Genomic DNA, 20,839 nt, shown 5'->3' with positions numbered 1-20,839 from the left:
GAATTTACTCTAGGGAAACCTAAGAAAAAATCTCTGTTCACTAATATGGTGCTCTCTCGTTCATCTGAAAGAGCACTTAAATTAATGGGAGACTGGATGGGTGCCAAGAAAGAGCAAGGGAAAGCGGCTTCCGCATTTCCCCCTACTAGGTTGGCTTCTAGATCTAGTGTTTGGTACGATATGGTAGAGGTTCTCGGCTTGGGAGTTCCTGCCTCTGCCCAAGGAGATTTCTCAAGCCTGGTAGACGCTCCTCGTAGATCGGCCATGAGGAAGACTAAGGTGTTTTGGTCTACTTCCGAATTAGACCATTTACTCAAAGGTGTTTTCTGAGCATTTGAGGTATTTAATTTCCTTGATTGGACTCTGGGGGCCTTGGGCAAAAAGATGACTACACTCAAGGAAGGAGACTCTTCGAACCATATCCACATCATGTCATGCATGGATAAGGCGTTGCGAGACGGGGCTAATGAGTTAGCTGCTATTTTTACAGCAGGAATTCTCAAAAAGAGAGCCCAATAGTGTTCGTTCTTGTCTGTGGGAGTTTCATCCTTTTAGAAATCAGAATTATTATATTCTCTACTGTCGTCATCTCTGTTCCCACAGGACCTTATTAGGAAGATTTCTTCTTCTCTAATGCAGAAGGCCATCCAAGACCTGGTCTCGAAGACAGCAAGGAAAGTGTTGCCACCTTCTTTCATTAGCCGCAAACCTAAAGAGGTTGCTCCTTTTCAAAAGTTTTCCCAGCCCTTTCGAGGAAGACTTTCCGTTAGAGGTAACTTCAGATCAGATGGAAGGGGGACTAAGAAAAGAGGAGCAAAAACAAGGCGAAGCAGAATCTGACAGCTTTCGCCTTCAGGCAGTAGGAGCCAGACTAAACATCTACTGGCAGGTGTGGGAGAAGAGGGGTGCAGATCCTTGGTCAGTCCAACTTCTAAGGAAGGGCTACAGGATCCCTTTAATAAATCAACCCCCTCTAAGGTTAACTCCTGTGGATCTCTCTCCCAAGTACAGGGAGGAATTAAAGAGGCAAGCATTACAGCTACAAGTGTCTCGCATGTTGGAGAAGGGAGCTGTAGAGAAAATACAGGACTGGAAGTCACCAGGCTTTTACAATCACCTTTTCCTAGTTCCCAAGAACTCAGGGGGATGGGGTCCAGTTCTGGACGTAAGTGCTCTCAACAACTTCATCCAGACAACAAAGTTCTCAATGGAGACGACGAAGTCGGTGCTTGCAGCGGTAACGAAGGGCGACTGGATGGTATCACTGGACCTTCAGGATCCTTATTTCCATATCCCGATTCATCCAAAATTCAAGCACTTTCTGAGATTCGTTTTCCGAGGAGAAGTCTTTCAATTTCGACCCCTGTGTTTCGGCCTCAACACCGCCCCACAGGTCTTTACGAGACTTATGCTCAATGTAGCAAGGATGCTCCACTCAAGAGGCATCAGAGCCTCCCTGTACCTGGACGATTGGCTGTTAAGACCCCGCTCTCAAGATCGCAGACTGAAGGATCTTCAGACAACTTTGAAGTTGACGGAAGAATTGGGTCTTCTAGTCAACAAAGACAAATCTTCACTGATACCTTCTCAAGAGATTATATATTTAGGAGCGATGAATCGCAGTCAGGTTTTTCGGGCTTTTCCGTCTCCCTTAAGGATGGAGCAAGCACTTCAGAAGATACGTGCGTTTCTAGCAGAGCAGTGGTGTTCTGCGAGGAGGTGGATGAGTCTGTTGGGAACTCTCTCCTCTTTGGAAGAGTTCATCTCTCTGGGAAAGCTGAACCTTCGACCACTCCAATTTCACCTTAACTCTTGCTGGAACAAGGAGAAGAATTTGGAGAAGGTGTGTGTTCCGATCACAAGTCAATGAGCCGTTGCCTTCAATGGTGGAACGACCCGATCAAGTTTCAGGAAGGTTGCTCATTAGAACTGAAGAGGCCAGACCTAGTGTTGTGTTCGGACGTCTCGGACTCGGGGTGGGGGGCAACACTGGGCAATGTGGAAGCATCAGGGGTGTGGACGGAGATTAAGAAGTCTTTCCACATAAATCAAAAGGAGCTGCCTGCAGTTCTTTTGGCCCTGAAGAGCTTCGAAGGGTCAGTACGAAACAAAGTGATTCAAGTCAATGCAGACAACACCACGGCATTGGCCTACATTGCCAAACAAGGAGGAACACACTCTATTTCCCTTTGAGAGACGGCAAGAGGGCAGCTCATTTGGGCAAAGGAAAGACATGTGACCTTACTTAAAAGGTTCATCCAGGGGGAAAGGAATGTTTTGGCAGACGGTCTCAGCAGGAAAGGACAAGTCCTATCCACGGAATGGACTCTACACCTAGAGGTGTGCAAGAGTGTGGAAACTTTGGGGTCACCCTTGTATAGATCTTTTCGCGACTGCAAAGACCAAGAGACTAGAGACATATTGCCACCCTGTGCCAGATCTCGAGGCAGTACATACAGACGCGTTCCTGCTAGATTGGAAAAATCTAAATGTGTACGCTTTTCCTCCGTTCAAGATCCTGTACAAAGTTCTTCAAAAGTTTGTGACAAGCAAAGGGACCAGAATGACCTTGATAGCCCCCCTCTGGCCCTCAAGAGAATGGTTCACAGAGGTACTGGAATGGATGGTGGATACTCCCAGAAGCCTCCCTTTATGAGTAGATTTACTCAGACAGCCCCACTTGGTAAGACACCATCAAAATCTCCAAAGTCTTTGACTAACTGCCTTCAAACTATCGAAAGACTCACAAGAGCTAGAGGCTTTTTGAAGGAGGCAGCTAGGGCAATTGCAAGGGCTAGGAGGTCTTCAACCATCAGTCTATCAATCCAAGTGGGAAGTTTTCAGGGAATGGTGCAGGGTCAACTCTGTTTCCTCTTCCAGTACCTCTGTAGCTCAGATTGCTGATTTTCTTTTACTCCTGAAAAAGAAACTAAGTTTTTCTACGTCAACTATCAAAGGATACAGGAGTATGTTGATGACTGTGTTCAGGCATAGGAACCTGGATCTTTCAAATAATAAGGATCTACAAGAACTAATTAAATCCTTTGAGACAACAAAACAACAACACCAGGATTCACCAGCTTGGAATCTGGATGTTGTGTTAAAATTTCTGATGAGTGACAGGTTTGAACCCCTGCACTCTACATCTATGAAGGACCTCACAATGAAAACCCTTTTCTTAGTTAGTCTGGCAACAGCCAAGAGGGTTAATGAAGTCCATGCTTTTAGTAGAAATGTGGGTTTTCAGAACGGTAAAGCGATCTACTCATTACAATTGGGTTTTCTCGCTAAGAACGAGCGCCCTTCCCAACTTTGGCCTAAGGCCTTTCAGATTTCACACCTGGTAGACGTGGTTGGAAACGAGCTAGAGAGAGAGTTTTATGTCCAGTAAGGGCCCTCAAGTTTTATTTAGACAGAACAAAGACTTCAAGAGGCAAGTCGGAAGCACTGTGGTGCTCGGTGAAGAAACCTTCCTTGCCAATGTCCAAGAATGCTCTCTCTTACTTTATTAGACTTCTAATTAAAGAGGCTCATTCTCACTGCAGTGAGACAGACTTTAGACTTTTGAAAGTAAAGACTCACGAAGTAAGAGCAGTGGCAACTTCAGTGGCATCCAAGCAAAATCGTTCCTGGTAAAGCATTATGGACACAACCTTCTGGAGAAGCAAATCTGTGTTCGCCTCACAGTATTTGAAAAATGTTCAGACTCTATATGGTGACCGATATACTCTGGGAACGTTTGTAGCAGCGGGTACAGTAGTGGGAGGAAGATCCGCCACTACTTTCCCATAATCCTAATACCTTTTCTTTCTCTTGGAACTTTTATTTCGTGATTTTATGGTTGTCTTGTGGAGATTGCGACAGTCTTCCGCAATCATTGATTTGTCAGATGGTCTTTTTTGTTCCTTGAGAGCGCCCCGGAATGGGTATTAGAGGAGGCTCTGTCACAAAGAGGTGTGATCATCGGTTGGCAGCTCCTAGGGATCTTCAGCCTCCTGAGAGGACCGCTGGATCTCATAAGGAAAGCAGACATAATGGCAGAGTATCATTGAAGTCAGCTTCCTTATCAGGTACGAAACCCTTAAGTTTGTTTTGTATTTTAGAAACTCTTAAGCAGAATTCCATCTATTTTGGCTGTCTCTAACCTTCCACCAAAGGTGTTAATCAGTTATATATATAACCACCAGGTAAGTCTTGTGTTTAAAAATGTTATTTTCATTATAAAATAAATTTTTGAACATACTTGGTGGTTATACAGTGAACCCTCGTTTATCGCGGTAGATAGGTTCCAGACGCGGCCGCGATAGGTGAAAATCCGCGAAGTAGTGACACCATATTTACCTATTTATTCAACATGTATATTCAGACTTTTAAAACCTTCCCTTGTACGTAGTACTGTTAACAAACTACCCTTTAATGTACAGAACACTTAATGCATGTACTACAGTACCCTAAACTAAAACAGGCACAAATATTAAAGGTGATTTTATATCATGAGTTTCCTAAACACGCTAAAAATCATGATAAAAAATGGCAACCAATGTTTTGTTTACATTTATCTCAGATCATAATGAAGAAACAAACTGGAGGTAGAGCTTTGCTTATTACCCAGACATATTTCCCATACTTTTCCCTTAGAACTACACCACATCTTCCTACTTTAGATATATATATATATATATATATATATATATATATATATATATATATACATACCTACATATATACATACATACATATATACATAAATACATGCATACATATATATATATATATATATATATATATATATATATATATATATATATATATATATATATATATATATATATATATATATATATATATATATACTGTACATACCTACATATATACATACATACATATATACATAAATACATGCATACATATATATATATATATATATATATATATATATATATATATATTACTGTATATATATGGGTTATGGAAAAAATCCGCGAAGTGGTGAATCCGCGATGGTCGAACCGCGAAGTGGCGAGGGTTCACTGTATATAATTAAAATCCCCCTCTCCTCCCCTCTAGAGACTAGAGGCATGGAAGATATGAATACCGAGGGAATGGTTTCCGGGTACCTCGCCAGGGGCGCATGGGTAACACACCTGTCTATCCAATCGGCGATTGGCACGAGTTTTGAATTTTTCTGCCGTGACATCAGGGATGTAAGCTATATATATAACCACCAGGTAAGTATGTTCAAAAATTTATTTTATAATGAAAATAAAATTTTTCACATTTCCTTCTTCATTTTATCATCGTGGGTCCCAAGAAGGCTAAGGCGAGTGCTAGAAGTGGTGAATAAAGGAAGGTAATGCTTTCCTTAGAATTAAAACAAGAAATCATAGAAGAACATGGGCGCGATGTGCATGTGAGTGATCTGTCTAAACAATAGGGCCGGAACATATCTAAGATCTTGACGATCATTAAGCAAAAGGAATTCATCAGAGCAGTCAAACCTTCCAAGGGGATCACCATCATCTCTAAACGTTGCAGCCCTACCCTAGAAGAGATGGAACGCCTTTTGCTTATATGGATAAAGGACAAGAAGATTGCTGGCGATATGATCACTGAAACGATCATGTGCGAGAAGGCCACTGCCATCTATTGCTACATGAAGTTGACGGGCTCTGGGGGTGATGCGGGGGAGAATTCAACTGATTCTACCACAGGGGAATTCAAGGCATCCTGCGGTTGGTTCGAGAAATTCAGGAAAAGGACTGGGATTCATTCAATTGTACGGCATGGGGACACCTCAAGTTCAGACATCAAGGCTGCCGACGAATTTGTCAAGTAATTTGAAAAGATCTTGAAAGAAGAAGGCTACGTAGTGCAACAAGTGTTTAACTGTGATTTATTTTTTTTACATCTCTCTTTTATAATGCATTTGTTTTATTGCTATGTGTAATTATCTGCAGTATTTATTAAGGAGTTATTGTAGGTTTTTGGGCTGGAAAACGAATTAAACGAATTACAGTGTATACTGTACTTATGGGAATATTTGATTCAACGTACGACTATTTTAACATACTAAGTAGGTCCCGAAATGAAATAAATTCGTAAGAAGAGGTTCTACTGTTTATCAGTCAAAGTGGTAATGCTCCTTTCAATGCCTCTACACCAACAATAGGAGAGTTCTTATTGTACCTCTGTGTGGAAATACTTTGTTCGGTATCGGTAGTAAATGGCTATTGCTCAGCCTTGAGCCTCGTCTTCAAGCTGAATAAAGTTGATATTTCCTCTTCAACAGAGTTATCTCTCTTCATACAGAACTTTTAGCACACATGCCTTCGGTTAGAGGTCAGACCACCCACTTGGAATGTAGTCAAGGTCCAAAGTTAATTGAAAGGAGCTTCATACAAACCTCTTTGTCAAGCATCAGATTGAGACTAGACCCTGAAGACGGTCTTCCTTCTAGCCCTGGCCTCTACCCAAGAAAGTCAGTGAGCTACACATGGTCTCTCTTATGATGCCACCCATTCAAGGGAATGGAGGCAAGTGACACTCAGTTTCATTCCTGAGTTTGTAGCTAAGACTTAAAATCCGGCTGTAGCTGATCCCAGATTCTGGCCCTTTCGGATTGAGAGTCTCTGATCTGTAATAGATGATTCTGATCAGCTGTTACTCTTCCCTGTAAGGGCGCTGAGGAAATACTTGAAAAGAACAGAGAGAGCCTGCCGACAAATCGGTAGGCTCTTCGTCAGCACGGGGAGAAACAAGGGGAAGATCACAAAGAACTTGCTATCTTCCTGGATCAGGCAGGTACAGTAAATGAGAGGGCCATTCAATTAGATCACTCTCATTCTGGCCACTGTCCCCATGCCCCTACTGTCAGGGGTGTCAGCACATCCCTGGCAGGTGTGTGGAAATGACATACCATGTTTACTTCCCACTACCTGCAAGACATAACCCACAGGAACATAGACACATTTATCTTAGGTCCTGTGGTGTATGCAAAAGGTGGCCAATTAATACCTCAGCTCCCTTTTAGGACAAGTTACAGTTGGTCGTGGGGAGATGTTACCTGCGAGTAAATGTAGAATGAATTTGTGAGTCACTGGACACTTCCTATTTCATTCTCCCCTCTCTTTGGGGCTCAGCATCCGAGGATCTCTGCAAGCTGATCTCTCTCTCTAACTGCAGGTGGGTACCATGTCCCTTGTATAATCTGATATGTGTGTATATATTTGCTATCTCCCCATTTTCCAAGCAAGGTGGAGTCGGGCAATGTCTAAGTTAAGTTAGGAGCTTAGTTTCAATTTTATACGTACCTGGTCCAGTCACATTGCTAAATTCTATGCTAGCACCGATTGCCCAGGCCATCGTCCTCGAAGGATCACTTGGTGTCAGGGTGACCTCTAAACACTACGGGACAGTGTCCAGCCAATTGGTTTTAGGACTTCCACCCACCGTTGGGTGAGTCTCCTATGTAAAGAGCGTATGGTTTGTTTGTAGTGCGAGAACAAATGACAAATTTGGAAATAACTTGTATTTTTCCAAATTAGAGAAAGCTGGAGTTCATTAGACATACCAGTCCTGCCATCAAATTTCCCCAAGAAGTCTTACCACAATTGCAAAGTGACGTACCATTACTAGTGCAGGTGTTAGCCGGGTGTCCGGTCTATCCCCTTGCTCCCCCCAGCTAGCGGTGGGTAGTTACACCTCACTTAAAAGTCTTATGGCTAGTTTCAGTCGTTGCTGAAGTATAACACCACTGTAAAGAGCTGAAGGTTTGTATGTTGCACTGGAAGAAATACAAATTATATCTGTAAGTTGCACATACCAACTCAACCACCCTGCAAGATATGGGTCAAGGTCAAAGTGAGGATTACTCTGCCTGGCTAGTGGGCAGAGACTACCAGTAACTATAACAACCCTGTTAAAAGTTTAACAGTTGTTCAAGGTATGCTAGAATCATGCTCCTATTAAAGGACTCTTATTTTGTATCATTAGAAAAAATACAAATTACGGTACCTTTAAAATGTGCGATATTTTCCAGTAAGAGATAAACCCTTAAAACTTGAGTCAATCATTGCAAGAATCTGTTGCAAGATATTGTTTAGCAGTAAGTCATTTCTATTGAGTGACCAGTCAGTCATCATTGGAGTAGAAGCTTTTAGTTTCAAATCCAATTGAAAACATCATCAACATCAATGTAATGTTTATGATTCAATGTATACAATCTGTAATGATTTGTTTCTCTTCTAGGTAATGAGTGGAACCTGTCATTATGAAAGAGTGATGTGATTTCTTTATACTAAGAAGATACCCAAAAGGAACAGTACATATCCAAAGATATCCCTGAGACTTGCTTAGAAATCCCACTGGGCAAATACAGTGAGTAGCATTGTAAGTGTGTGTAGATGACTGACAGATTAATGATTAGCTTATGTTTCAGGAAATTTCAGATCAATACTGTATTCATACAATGGAAAAACCAAACCCTTACATAACATTATAATTTTGATTTCAATTTGGCAATTTGATACGTACTAGGGGAAGAGAATAGTTCTTTGTTCCGTAGCTGTAATATAAACATATGCTATTTATTAGAGGTATTACTTTCGGCGAATCTGAAAGGATGAGCCATTAAAATTTAGCGAGGGTTAACTACTCATCCCGTTAGTTAGCGAGGGTTAACTACCCATCCCGCTAGTTAGTGGTGTGTCAGGGGAGTAGCTAGCTACCCCTCCTGCTTGCGCACCTGTGACTGAGCTCACTTTGCTTTTGCTCGGATGGTGAACGGTCGTTGCCGCTCTTCATCCTCACAATCTTTGGCCTGACATTTAATGCTTTTTTGTTCCGTAACTGAAATACAAACCACGCTATTTACATGGGGTGATTACTTCGGTGCAGCCGATGATGAGCCATAAAGTTTTAACGAGGGTTTCCTACCCCACCGCTAGTTAGCGGGGGGTAGGGAGGGGTAGCTAACTACCCCTCCCCCTCACACACACCGGAGAATACTCCACTTTACTTTTAGCTCGGATAGTGATCGGAGGTCTCCGCTCCTATCCTCACTTGACGGCCATTATTGTTTTGTCTTTTAACTTACCTTTTCTTATACTTATATATTTAAACATTACTGATGTTTATATATATTTTTGTGTATAGAAAATAGTAAGTTTCCTTTGCTTTCGGTGTTGTGCGGTGTGTGTTGTGTACGTCTACTAGAGTTTCGCCGGCTTTGTAGGCCACCACGATCTTTTCGTGATCACGGCCTTTCACTCCTAGGCCACCATGGTTGCCTTTCGTGGAGACTGGCCCTTCTCTTGAGGTCGTTCACCTCTTACTCCGTACTACGCCTACGATAGCTTCTCAGAACCAAGTCGCTATTTCGTCATATTTGTCTCAATTATTTTTACGAATATAATTGTGTTTTAACTTTTCAGCTCAGGGCTCACGTCCCTTCGGGGGTCGGTGATCCTTGGAACATTCAAAGTCAGTTTCATAATTATCATGTTATAATTCTGTTTTGTTAACTTTCGTCCCCCCCCCCCTCACCTGGGCATGCCGGGTGGGGGAGTGGGGCGCATACCTTCTTTCGTTCTTATGTTCTTTCCCTCGGGGTTTCTCTTCGGAGTTTCACCCGGGGGAATTTCTGTTAAATAATTATTCTGTTTTATTTTCCAGTTTACGATGCTGTTTCTTCGTGCCTGTTGTGTGTGCCTTCGAAGCAGAGCTGTCTTGTTTATCCTGGGGAGTCTGCTTCGCCGCCGTCTCTCAAGGTTTTCGTCAGGGGCGTTCCCTTCTCTTAGAAGTTCCCCCGTGACTACTGCCAGCTCTTCATTGCATCCTAGAACGATAAGGAGGTTCGGCTCCAGGGTAGTTAATTAACTTCCCTTTTACTTTTCCCTGGTCCTTGGCGGTTATGCTCTTGGGGCTGAGCGACCGCCCTTGTGACTTGCTCAATGGGCTGAGCGGGTGCAAAGCTAGACCATGGTACTAGCGACTATGCTCTCGAGGCCGAGCGGTCGCTTCTGTAGCTACGCTCAAGGGGCTGAGCAGCTGCGGGATCAGTCCGGCCCTCTCTCGTTCGCGAGGGAGGCTGCACTAAGGGCTCCTCCTCAGAGGATCGCTCCTTTTGTCTCTTCTACGAAGTGTCCCCTCCCGTTCGCGTGAGAGGACACTCACAGAGACTCCTCTTCGGAGGATTGTTCCTGTTTACGTGTGCTGATCTCACGGCCTTTCGGGGCTCCTTCACCAGTCTCTTCTACGAAGTGCTCATCTCTCTCGTTCGCGAGAGAGACCACTCATAGAGACTCCTCTTCGGAGGATTGTTCCTGTCGTCAACAGCTTGCTGTTCAGTCACTAGCACTTCGGTGTTAGTGTCAGGGAAACTTCGGTTTCTCTTTTTCCCTGACCCTTTGGGGTCTCGGATCTTAGTTACGCAGTTCCCTCGGGCCCTCGCAACTTTAGTCACTTCTACACTTCGGTGAATAGTGACGGAGAAACTTCGGCTTCTCGTTGCATTGACCCTTCGGGGTCTTGCAACTAACCCCTCGGGGCCTCGCTACTCAGGTTACTTTAGTCCCTTGGTCTCTCGTCCCTCAGTGTTCCTGTTGCCTGCTGTATCCGTTCGTGACTGCAGACGCGCCTTGGGCGCCCACGCCCCCGTTATCTAACGGGCTCCTCCCTTCGGGGCAGGAGAGACTTTCTCACACCCTGATTAAGTCCCTTAAGTGCCAGGTATTACCTGCGCGCCAACGTTCCCTTACGCGCTAGCGCTCTACTGCTGGTCCTGCTATTCCTGCTGTTCCTGAGTCTGCCTTAGAGACACCCTGTTCCAGTATTCAGTTAGGCTGCTACCAACGTTCCGTGCGCATTTGCGCACATCGTTGGGGTTCCTGAGATAGCGCACTGGTGCTGACCAGCAGTTCAGCCTTCGGTGTCTCTAAGTCTCTTTTACAAAGGCCACCTCTCCCGTTCGCGGGAAAGGTACCTCACAGAGACCACTCCTCGGAGTATTTAGTAGTCCCTCAGTTGATCGTCGGCACTGAAGTAGACCTCCTGGTCCTCTTCAGGGGATGCTCTCCCTTTTAGGGACATATCCCAGTTCCTGATCTACGAGTTAGCGATCCTTCAACCATTTCCGACTATCTTCTGTTGGGCAGGAGCCTACGATCTTCACTCACGCATAAGCGCTGAAGACCGCCTGCGTGCGGGATTATTTCCTGCCCGTGATCTCGCGATCATCGACGATTTAGCCGACGATCTTCTGTTCGCGCTAACGCGTAAGCGTTGATGATCGCCCGCGCGCGGGATGGTTTCCCGCGCGCGATCTCGCGATCGTCGAGGGTCCCGCGATCGTCGTCGATCGTTAGCCGACGATATTCTGTTCGCGCTAATGCGTAAGCGTTGATGATTGCCCGCGCGCAACTTTCAAGGCCTTTCCGCTCGCGATCGTCAGCCCGGCAACGGTCATTAGCCGGCGGTCTTCGGATCCAGCGCTAGGCGCGCAAGCGCTGACGATCTTCTTAGTGTGCGTAAGCGCCGAGGATCGGTCTGTGCGCGGGATGGTTTCCCGCTCGCGACAACGAGGCCGTCCGCGCGCGGTTCTTCACATGCGATCATCGACAGGTTGGTTTCCCTCGCCGACGATCTTTCACGCGTGAGCGCCAGCGATCCTTATACGCGCAGAGATGCGGGGATCGTTCACGCGGTCGCCGATACTCCTATGCTCACGCGGGCATGCGGGCGTGGTTATTCTGCTACGCATGCTTTGTTCACGCGCTTCCCAGATCTGTGCTTTTCACGCGATTGTCAGCGTGATCGGCGCACCGTTTCTCCGACACGACCGCGCCCTGTTTACATCAGGGCTTATGGCGGTCAGGCCACCTCCGCGTTTTCCTCCTCCGCAGCGCAGAGCAGCGCCCTCTCCGGAGGGGGTGGGGGGGCGGGGGGGAGGTTTCCGGACAGGTCAAAGGTCTCTTCTCCCTTCACTGCAGATTCTCTACGGGCGAACCCTCATGTGTCATCTCCCTTAGAGGGTTGAACGATCCTCTTCCCTCCAGAGGGACTCCCTGTCAGCGCAAGGATTGGTTGGCATCCCTGGTGGGATGCCGTCGTCAGAGCGCTCAAGCAGGCGATTAGCGTGTGCCTTCTGACTGGGGTCACTAATCAGTAGCAGCTTCCTCTCCCTCTGAAGGGGGTGAGAGGAATCCCTGGCATGGTATCTTCCCCAAGGGCTATCCTGTCCCTTCGCGAGTCCTTACGCAGGCGATGAGCCCTCCTCAGACTCCATCTCCCCTCCCCGGCGGATGAGCTTTGCCCATCCCCAGGAGGGTTGGAAGACCCGGTCCTCTCCCTCTTCACGCCATAGGGAGAATCCCCGCCTCTTCCTGAGGGTCCTATCGTGCGGAGGGGGCGAAGCCTTACATCCTTCATCGCTGGGGTCCTGTTTCCCTCCTAGGAAGGATCCTAAGGCCCTGTCTTCCGCAAGGATCCGACAGGATCCAGTTGGACCATTGGGGCATGTCTACAAGTCTCCCCAGGAAGAGCCTCCGGGGATGAGAGACCTTGCTGCCAGTCCATCAGGAGGAGGAGCTCCAGGGATCGGAACTTGCGTTCTGGCAGGTTGTGGCCCTCAGAAGAAACCTCGAGGGGATCCCAGATTCAGAGATTCCTCTTCGGTAAGGGAAGGATTCGGTCCTGGACCGAGTTTTACTCACCCAAGGACTCCCTTACGCCAGTGCAGCTTGCCCTGGTCTCAGGGAATGGAGAGCGCCAGAGACTAGGCCGAGGGCCAGCTATCCGAGCTTGTCTCCTTCAACAGTCCCGGTTGGTTTCGAGCCCCTCCCTCCTCCCTGGGTAGGGATCGGTGAGAGGACGGGCCCTCCGGGCGGAAGTCCAGTCCATGTCGGAGAGGCGGGTTTCGAGGCCTCCGTAATCGTCTCCTTCCCTTCTCGACTCTGTACAGGGTTGTCAAACAGTCTCCGTTCAGCATAGTGACAGCAGGCGCAGTCAGCTTTGCGGTGAGACCACAAGTCTTCATGGGTACACTGGTCCGGTAGGACTCGTACTTCCGGTCCTGGTTCACTCATCTTCAAGGAAGTATTTTGGAGTCCACCTGGAAGGCGGATATACCAGTTCAAGGGCTGTGCTTCAGCCTCTCCATGGCACCTCATCAGTTCTCCGATACTTCCTCTCGGATCTCTTCACGGGCTCTCAGCATCAGCATCTGGCCACTCCGTTTCCTGGGTGGCTGGCCGATCCTGGCAGACTCGAAGGCTTTCCTTCTTCGTCTTCGGGACAAGCTCCTCGGACTTTACCAAGTTCTAAAGATCATGATGGTCCTCGAGGAGTCCTTCCTGCAACTCTCTCAGAATCTGGTATACGGAGCCTGGTCTTAGGCTCCTATCTCCCGTAGCCATCCCTTCAGACCGGGGTACCAAGGCAGAGGAAGGTCGCGAGACCTTTCCTCACACGAGAAGACCCTCCAACCCAAGGTTGTTACGTCTCTCCTCCCTGGCCCGTCTGGTTTCCACAGTCGGCCCAGGTTGAGTTCTCTCCAGTGGCGACTCGGGGCACGGGGGAGTCGGGGGCACGTCTCCCTAGACGCCGAGACCCCTAGGGGACAACCGGTACAGACGAACCCTTAGGGGTGGGAAGCTGACGAGGGCCTACAAGAGGGAGTGGTCCTTCTCGTCCTTCCCCCTAACTTGATGCTGTTTTCGGACGCGTCAAAGAAAAGGGGAGGCCCACGTTCTGATCCACGGGTCCTCAGGCCCTCTGGTAGAAGGCCTTCCAGCAACGGTGGGACACCATCAATGTGTTGCCTCCGTAGCTTGTTCCTCTTCCTGCCGGGAGTCTATCCAGCATCTCCTCAAAGAGAGAGGATTTTTGCAACAAGTGGCGAAAAGGAGGCCTGGACACCTGCGCAAGTCTTCCGCAGTAGTCTCCCAGGCGATAGGGCAAGTTTCTGTGACCGGTGTCGGGGAGAGGGCATCCCTCCACACGTTGCCGCTTCCAGCAATAGCGGAGCCCCTAGTGGGATTGCGGGATAAGTGGCCCTTTCAGTTTCGACTGTGAAAGGCTATCCTTCAGTCTTAAGTCTTGCCTCCTGGCTCTAGGGACAAACATTTCTCCCCCCGCTGGAACTCTTCCTTCGCATGCGAAGCGTCGTCCTCTCCTTCCCTCAGTCGAAGGTGAGACCTCCTCCTTGGGATGTGGTTCAAGTCCTCGAGTCTCTAAAGAGACCATTGATGAACCACTACGTAAGTCCCCAGCCCACCACCTCTCTGGGTAGACAGTGTTCCTGCTAGCCTATCTTCAGCCAAGCGAGTCACATGGTCTCTCTTACGACTTCGCCCATTCAGGGGGTTAAGGGGAGGCAACATTCAGGTTCGTCCCTGAGGTTTGTTGCCGAGACTCAGAATCCAGGAGTGCCGGACCTGCTTCGACTCCTTCCAGGGTTCGAGTCTCCGTCCTGTAGCAGATGACTCAGTCCATCTCCTACCTTGCCGGTAGAGGGTCCGAGCTGGTGTCTTCAGAGTACAGCTGCAGTTCATCTCCAGGTCCAAGTCTCGTTCGTGGATCCTGGGTAACGAGGAGAATGGTCTCCAGGAGTACCATCTCGGCCTGGATTCGCAGGGTGCTACACCCTGCCTTGAATCCTGACCCTTCTCCGTCGCACCGCCCTAGAGCCCATGATGTCAGGGGCTTAGATACGTCCCTGCCCTTCATGGAGCATCTTTCAGTGACGCAGGTTCTACAAGCGGGGATGTTGAAGCATCAGACCTTCTTATCAGCCCCTTACCTGCAAGACATGACCCACAGGAGGCTCGATACGTTTCTATCGGCCCTGTGGTGGCTTCACAACAGCTGGTCTAAACCTCAGGCTCCTTGATGGACAAGTAGCAGAAGGTTGAGGGCATTGTTACCTGGTGTTAGTCTGCATGAATGAAAAGATCTGTCTGGCCTTTATCCTTTTCTTCATCCTCTCCTCCCACGGAGAAAGCAGCATCCTGGGTTCTCTGCACAGCTGACCACAAACCACTGCAGGTAGACCATGCTTCCTTGTGTTCTTAGTATTAGGTGTACAGTAATATTGTCATGTCCCCATACCCTGACGAGGGTGGTATTGGGAGAGTCCTAGCCTGGATTCCCTTCTGAGGGACTCCAGGGCAACTGCAGGGGACAAGTCACTTTTCACCTTCGCACACACCTTACGTAGGCCGCGGCAGTTTCACAACCGCTAGTGAGGAGCAGGGATTCCCTATTGTTCGAGTACTTGATCGCTCGAATATGGAATCTCGGGCAAGCCAAAGCCAGTATGGCCGGGACTAACCACCCTTCCTAAGGGTTAAGTCACCCCATGTAAATAGCGGGGTTTGTATTTCAGTTATGGAACAAATGACAAATTCGTAGATAATTTGTATTTTTCCTAACTATACAAACCTTAGTTATTTACAGTTATGTGCCCGCCAGACCTGTCCCCCAAGATAGTCTTACCTCTAAGTAAAGTGGAGTATTCTCCAGTGTGTGTGAGGAGGAGGGGTAGCTAGCTTCCCCTCCCTACCCCCTGCTAACTAGCGGTGGGGTAGGAAACCCTCGTTAAAACTTTATGGCTCGTCATCGGCTGCGCCGAAGTAATCACCCCATGTAAATAGCTAAGGTTTGTATGGTTAGGAAAAACACAAATTATTTTTGAATTTGTCATTTTTTTTCAGTGTTTGTGTGTGCGTAGACTTCTGCCAGCTATCATGGGTACCTGCCCTGGTCCTGAAGGCCTCACCTGCAGTACTTTTATGTCCGTTGAGGATACAGATTTTGACAACCTTTGCCCTACCTGCAGAGGTCAACTCTGTGATGTGTTGAATAAGTGTAGTAAGTGTTGGGAGTGGTCTGCCTCCCAGTGGGAAAGGTTTGGCTGACAGCGGAAGAACTCTAAGCGGAACTCTTCTCCTTCGAAGGTTTCTTCTGGAAGAAACCCAAGGCTCCTTGTTCTGCTTCCCGACCTTCCTCCAAAGCTCCTGCTCATTCGCCCTCCTCCAGGGGACCGTTGAGTAGTAGCACAGGCCGCTTAACTCCTGGACAACCTCAATCCTTGAGATATGGTGTTGCTTCCCCTAGCTAAACAGCCCTGCCTCTCCCCCCTTTTGTGGTTACTGGGTCCACCCTCCAGGGAGGCACTGCTGCAGCTACTTCGCCGTGATGTTAGCGTTCAGCGTTCGTCGACTTTAGAGTTGGATCCTCTGGCCCTTGTCGACGTCGTGGTATCCGAGGGGTCGTCTGCTGCCCTGCCTGCGGACGTTCCTGCCTCTTCTGCCTCTTTCGCCGTTGCCTAAGACTTCGCTTCCCCTCCTGCTGAACACCCTTCAAGGGAGGAGCAGAGTCCTAGGCATGGGTCCAGTGAATGTTTCTCCCTCCCAAGGGAGTTCACTTATAAAGACTCATCTTCGGAGGACTGCTGCTGACGGTCAGCTTGCTGATCCTCTGGCCCCTAAAGGGTATCACTATGTTCATAGTTCCTGACGTGCTCCCCCTCCTCTCAGCCTTAGAGGGGCTCCTTCACCAGCGCCTCTTTGGCTCATCATCCTCGTCCTCGCAGCCCTCCTCGGAGGAGGAACCTTCTCGTCCGACATGGCCCGGTTCCCGACCTACGTCTGCCTCAGGACATTCTTCTGACGACACAGCTGCAAGTCCTCAAAGCTCGGTTCAGGACTCTCCGCCTGAGGATCCCCCTCGGAGGATGTTCGTTCTTCTGAAGGACTCATCCTTTCTCCAGACCGTTGTATAGCTGCTTGCCAACCCTTAACCCGCCGACCTCCTGCATGTCCATCTCCTGTTCACTCTCCTGGTTCCCAACTTCTTACCGCTCGTCATTCACCGACTTGTGATCTTGATTGCGCACCAATTGCCTGCGTGTCAATCACCTGTGCGGGTTTCACCTGCTCGTCCCAATGATTCTGTTTGTCGTGCTTCTGCCGACCATCACCGACTAACGTGGCGCTTGCCAACGTGTTGGGCTTTTATCTCTCACCGTTCCCTTAAGCGACGCGTCGTTACAGAACATCGATTGCCCGACTGTGTGACTGCTGTCCACTGCCCAACCTTTCGTAATTCGTCGAAGAATTACGCTGTAGGCGCTCGACAGTAGCGCTCGTCACGTCAGCAGTCGCTTAAGCGTTAGCATTCGCTGTGTCAACGTTCGTCAACAGATCATTGGACAGTTCATATTCATCGTCATCCTATACGCCTATCGCCTCCTACGCATCAGCGTTCTCTGACACGTCAGCCTGCGCCGAATTGTCAACACTCTCTCGTAAGGAACCAGTCCCAGTCTCCTCCCTCACAACCACCTTTTGAAGAAGACTCCCCTAGCGCTGAGAGCACCACGCCCCCGGAAGCAACCAGGAAGGCCAGACCATACAGTCCTTCCATGCTGGAAGCTTATCTTCAATGCAGGGAGTTGAAAGACTCCAAAACGTTGCTTAAATCCTCTTCGAGGACCTCCAGACCCTCAGGAACAGTGAGCTACCCTAGAGACGACCGCGACCCACCCAGAGACGAACTTTTGGTGGTAGATGAAGGAGACCGCTGCCACTCCCACTTCAGAGGGGGAACTGAAGGAGTCAGAACATGCCTTCTGGCAGGCAATGACTCTGATGAGGGTTCTCAATGGGTTTTCCGACACAGAAATACTCCCCCAGGAGGGCAAAGACACAGTCTTAGACCGTGTCTTCGGCACTCAAAAACCCACAAAGTCCAGTGAAGCGTTGCCCTGGTCTCAGAGGCTTAAGAGTGCCTGGATTAAGATTGCCGCACAGCTCTCTGAGTACTCCTCCTCCTTTTGTTCGGGCTCCTCCGCCAAGCTCCTCCCACCTCTCGCTTCCAGCAAAGGAGGTAATACGAGGTCTTGGACGAGCTTTAACCACCTCTTCCATTCCACCATTCTCCGAAGGAGCTGACTAATGGGGTCTCCCTAGAGAGACTCCAGCTGTCAGGTCCCGTTCTCGGCGACAGAGATCCTCAATCAAGAGAATGTCGCGAAGTATGCCATACAGGCTACTTGGTGGCTAGACCTATGGTTGGGGTCCTTGGGAATTCTAGTACGGATGAGGATTTCTCCAATGAAAGTATCAGGAAATGATGGAAACCTTCCTCCTCTTGGGTACCCGTACCATCGAGTTCTTGGCTTAGCAAGTATCGAACTTGTGGGCCAACACCACCCTCAAGCATAAGGACTCGGTATCTGAGTGATTCCATCAACAGGTCCCTAACGCTGAGATCGTGAGGCTCATGAACTCTCGAAGCTTCCTCGTGGTTCGAGCCTAGTGATATTGAGCAGGTAGCAGAGAGGTGGAGGAAGTCCCACCAAGACTCCCTCCTCCATAGGACCCTGACATCCTGGCCCTACAGTCCACCAGCTTCTCCGCAGCCTAGGCAAAGACAGCAGTGAAGAAAGTGGTGTCTAAAAAGCCCTTTCCTACCATAGACAAGAAAGGCTCAAAGTCCTCTAGGGGAGGAAAATATCCTAGAAGGAGTGGCCGCAAATGCTAAGACAGGCACTCCCCCTGCTTATCCACCAGTAGGGGGATGCCTTCAAAGTTGCTGGAACAGGTGGAAGCAACTTGGGGCCAATCCTTGGACAATCTCTGTGATTTGTTCGGGGTATCTCGTGCCGTTCATGTCATCTCTTCCTCCCCTGATCAGGGATCCAGTATCGATAAACTCCTTTGCGATGGGATCAGCAAAGGGGCTATGAGACCAGTCATCGATCTCAGCTCTGAACAAGTTTGTCAAACAGACTTCGTTCAGCATGGAGATGGCAGACACGGTCAGACAAGCTGTAAGACCACAGGATTTCATGTGCACCCTGGACCTAAAGGATGCGTACTTCCAGATCCCAATCCATCCATCTTTTAGGAAGTGCCTATGATTCAGTCTAGACAACAGGAAATAGCAATTCAGAGTACTGTGCTTCGGTACCCCAAGTCTTCACCAGAGTGTTTGCCTTGGTGTCCTCTTGGGCTCACATGATCGGCATTAATCTCCTCCATTATCTGGATGACTAGCTGATCCTATCAGATTCTGTGGCAACCTTCTTCAGCACCTTGACAAACTTCTGAGGCTTTGCCAAGATCTGGGGATCATGGTAAACCTCAAGAAGTCCATCCTGCTTCCCACACAGAGACGTATACCTGAAAATGATTTTAGACATCAATCTCCACAAAGCCTTCCCATCAGACGACAGGATAATAAGTCTGAGATAGGTTGCAAGACCTTTTCTCAGACATGAAGAACTCCCACCCCAGAAGTGGCTATGTATCCTCGGGCACCGATCATCCTTGGCCTGTCTAGTTCCCAACAGCCGCCTCAGGATTTGATCCTTCCAGTGGCGACTAAAGTCCAGGTGGAATCAGGCTTTTGATTCTCCGTACATTCTGATCCCCATGGGACAAGAGTAATGGACGGAACTCGAGTGGTAGTTGGCAGACGAAGATCTGCGGAGGGGCGTAGATCTTGTTCTCCCCCCGGACTTGATGCTGTTTTCAGAAGCATCAAAAGAAGGGGGGAGTGCCCATGTGCTGCACCACACGACCTCAGGCCTTTGGTCAGAGTCCAAAAGGCACCTCCACATAAATCTCTTACAGATGGAGGCTGTCTTTCTGGCCCATCAGCTGTTCCCCCAGTTCGTGACGGGCTACTCAGTGGTGGTGATTAACGACACCACCACAGTAGTGCCTCACATCAACAAACAAGGAAGTACTTTTTTGCAGCCCCCATACCATCTAGCAGTAGAGATACTGAGATGGGTCGAGGTCCGCTTGATACCACTATCAGCCCGCATTCCAGGCAAAAGGAATGTGCTCGGCAACAATCTGAGCTGAGCATCTCAGATAGTTACTACTGTGTGATCTTTGGATCATCTAGTAGCCAACAAAGTACTGACTTTGTAGGGTTTTCCGACGGTGGATCTCTTTGCAATGGCCCTGAACTTTGGACTCCCCTTGTACTGCTCCCCAGTCCCAGACCCCAAGGCTCTCTGGCAAGATGCATTCCAACAATGGTGGGACAACATCGACGTTTACGCCTTTCCTCCGTTTCGTCTGATGAGAAAGTATTCAACAAGACCAGAACATTGGTTAACTTCTCAATGGCCCTCATAGCTCCACTATGGCATCATGCAGAATGGTTCCCAGACCTTTTACAGCTCCTGATGGAGCCCCCAGAACTCCCTCCACGATACGATCTACTCAGATAACCACACATCAACATCTACCACAAAGCTGTAGCTTTGCTACGACTTCATGCCTGGAGACTATACAGCATCTCCTCACTCAGACGATTTTTGCAACAAGTTGCGAACAGGATGTCTGGATACCTGCGGAAGTCATCAGCAGCGGTCTACCAGGCAAAGTGGAATGTCTTCTGTGGTTGGTGTCATGGAAGGGGTATCTCTCCACTCGATGCCACTATTCCAGCAATAGCGGAGTTCTTCATGTATTTGCTTGAAGAAATGCGTCTTTCTGTTTCTGCAGTAAAAGGCTATCACTGAGCCTTGAGCCTCGCCTTCAAACTGAATGGAATGGCCGTTTCCTCATCGCTAGAGCTTTCCTTTCTCTTACTGAGTTACGAACTTAGCGGCATCTCTATCCCTACAGAACTGTTTGGAGATGACTGCTGGCCAAAAGAGCACCCCAGATATGAACATGGTCATGGCCAAGATGCACATGGCCACCTTGGTAAAGGACCTGTACGGCTTTATTAAAGCCAGAAGGGCATGCAGGGAGTTCGTGTTTGCTTCAGCAGCTGTAAAACACGAACCCAGGAAGCTGATAGCTTCCAATATCTG

The 20,839-nt window shown here is 48.4% G+C and overlaps 1 protein-coding gene across 4 annotated transcripts in view; it reads left to right on the top strand.

Annotated features, from left to right (window-relative positions):
- Nucleotides 1–20,839, top strand: part of LOC137618630 (zinc finger protein 665-like) — a 235,402-nt gene that overhangs the window by 189,994 nt on the left and 24,569 nt on the right. For 3 of the 4 annotated variants that reach the window (XM_068348740.1, XM_068348743.1, XM_068348742.1), the window contains one exon: nucleotides 8,248–8,376. The gene's annotated coding sequence lies outside the window, so the exon portion shown is untranslated. Of the gene's footprint in view, nucleotides 1–8,247; nucleotides 8,389–20,839 lie in introns of all 4 variants that reach the window. The other variant, XM_068348741.1, reaches the window with a different exon arrangement.

The sequence above is a fragment of the Palaemon carinicauda genome, chromosome 25 (genome assembly GCF_036898095.1).
Source record: "Palaemon carinicauda isolate YSFRI2023 chromosome 25, ASM3689809v2, whole genome shotgun sequence".
Taxonomy (NCBI): Eukaryota; Metazoa; Arthropoda; class Malacostraca; order Decapoda; family Palaemonidae; genus Palaemon; species Palaemon carinicauda.
The sequence above is the reverse complement of the archived record's forward strand: the minus strand, read 5'-3'. Positions and strand labels throughout refer to the sequence as shown.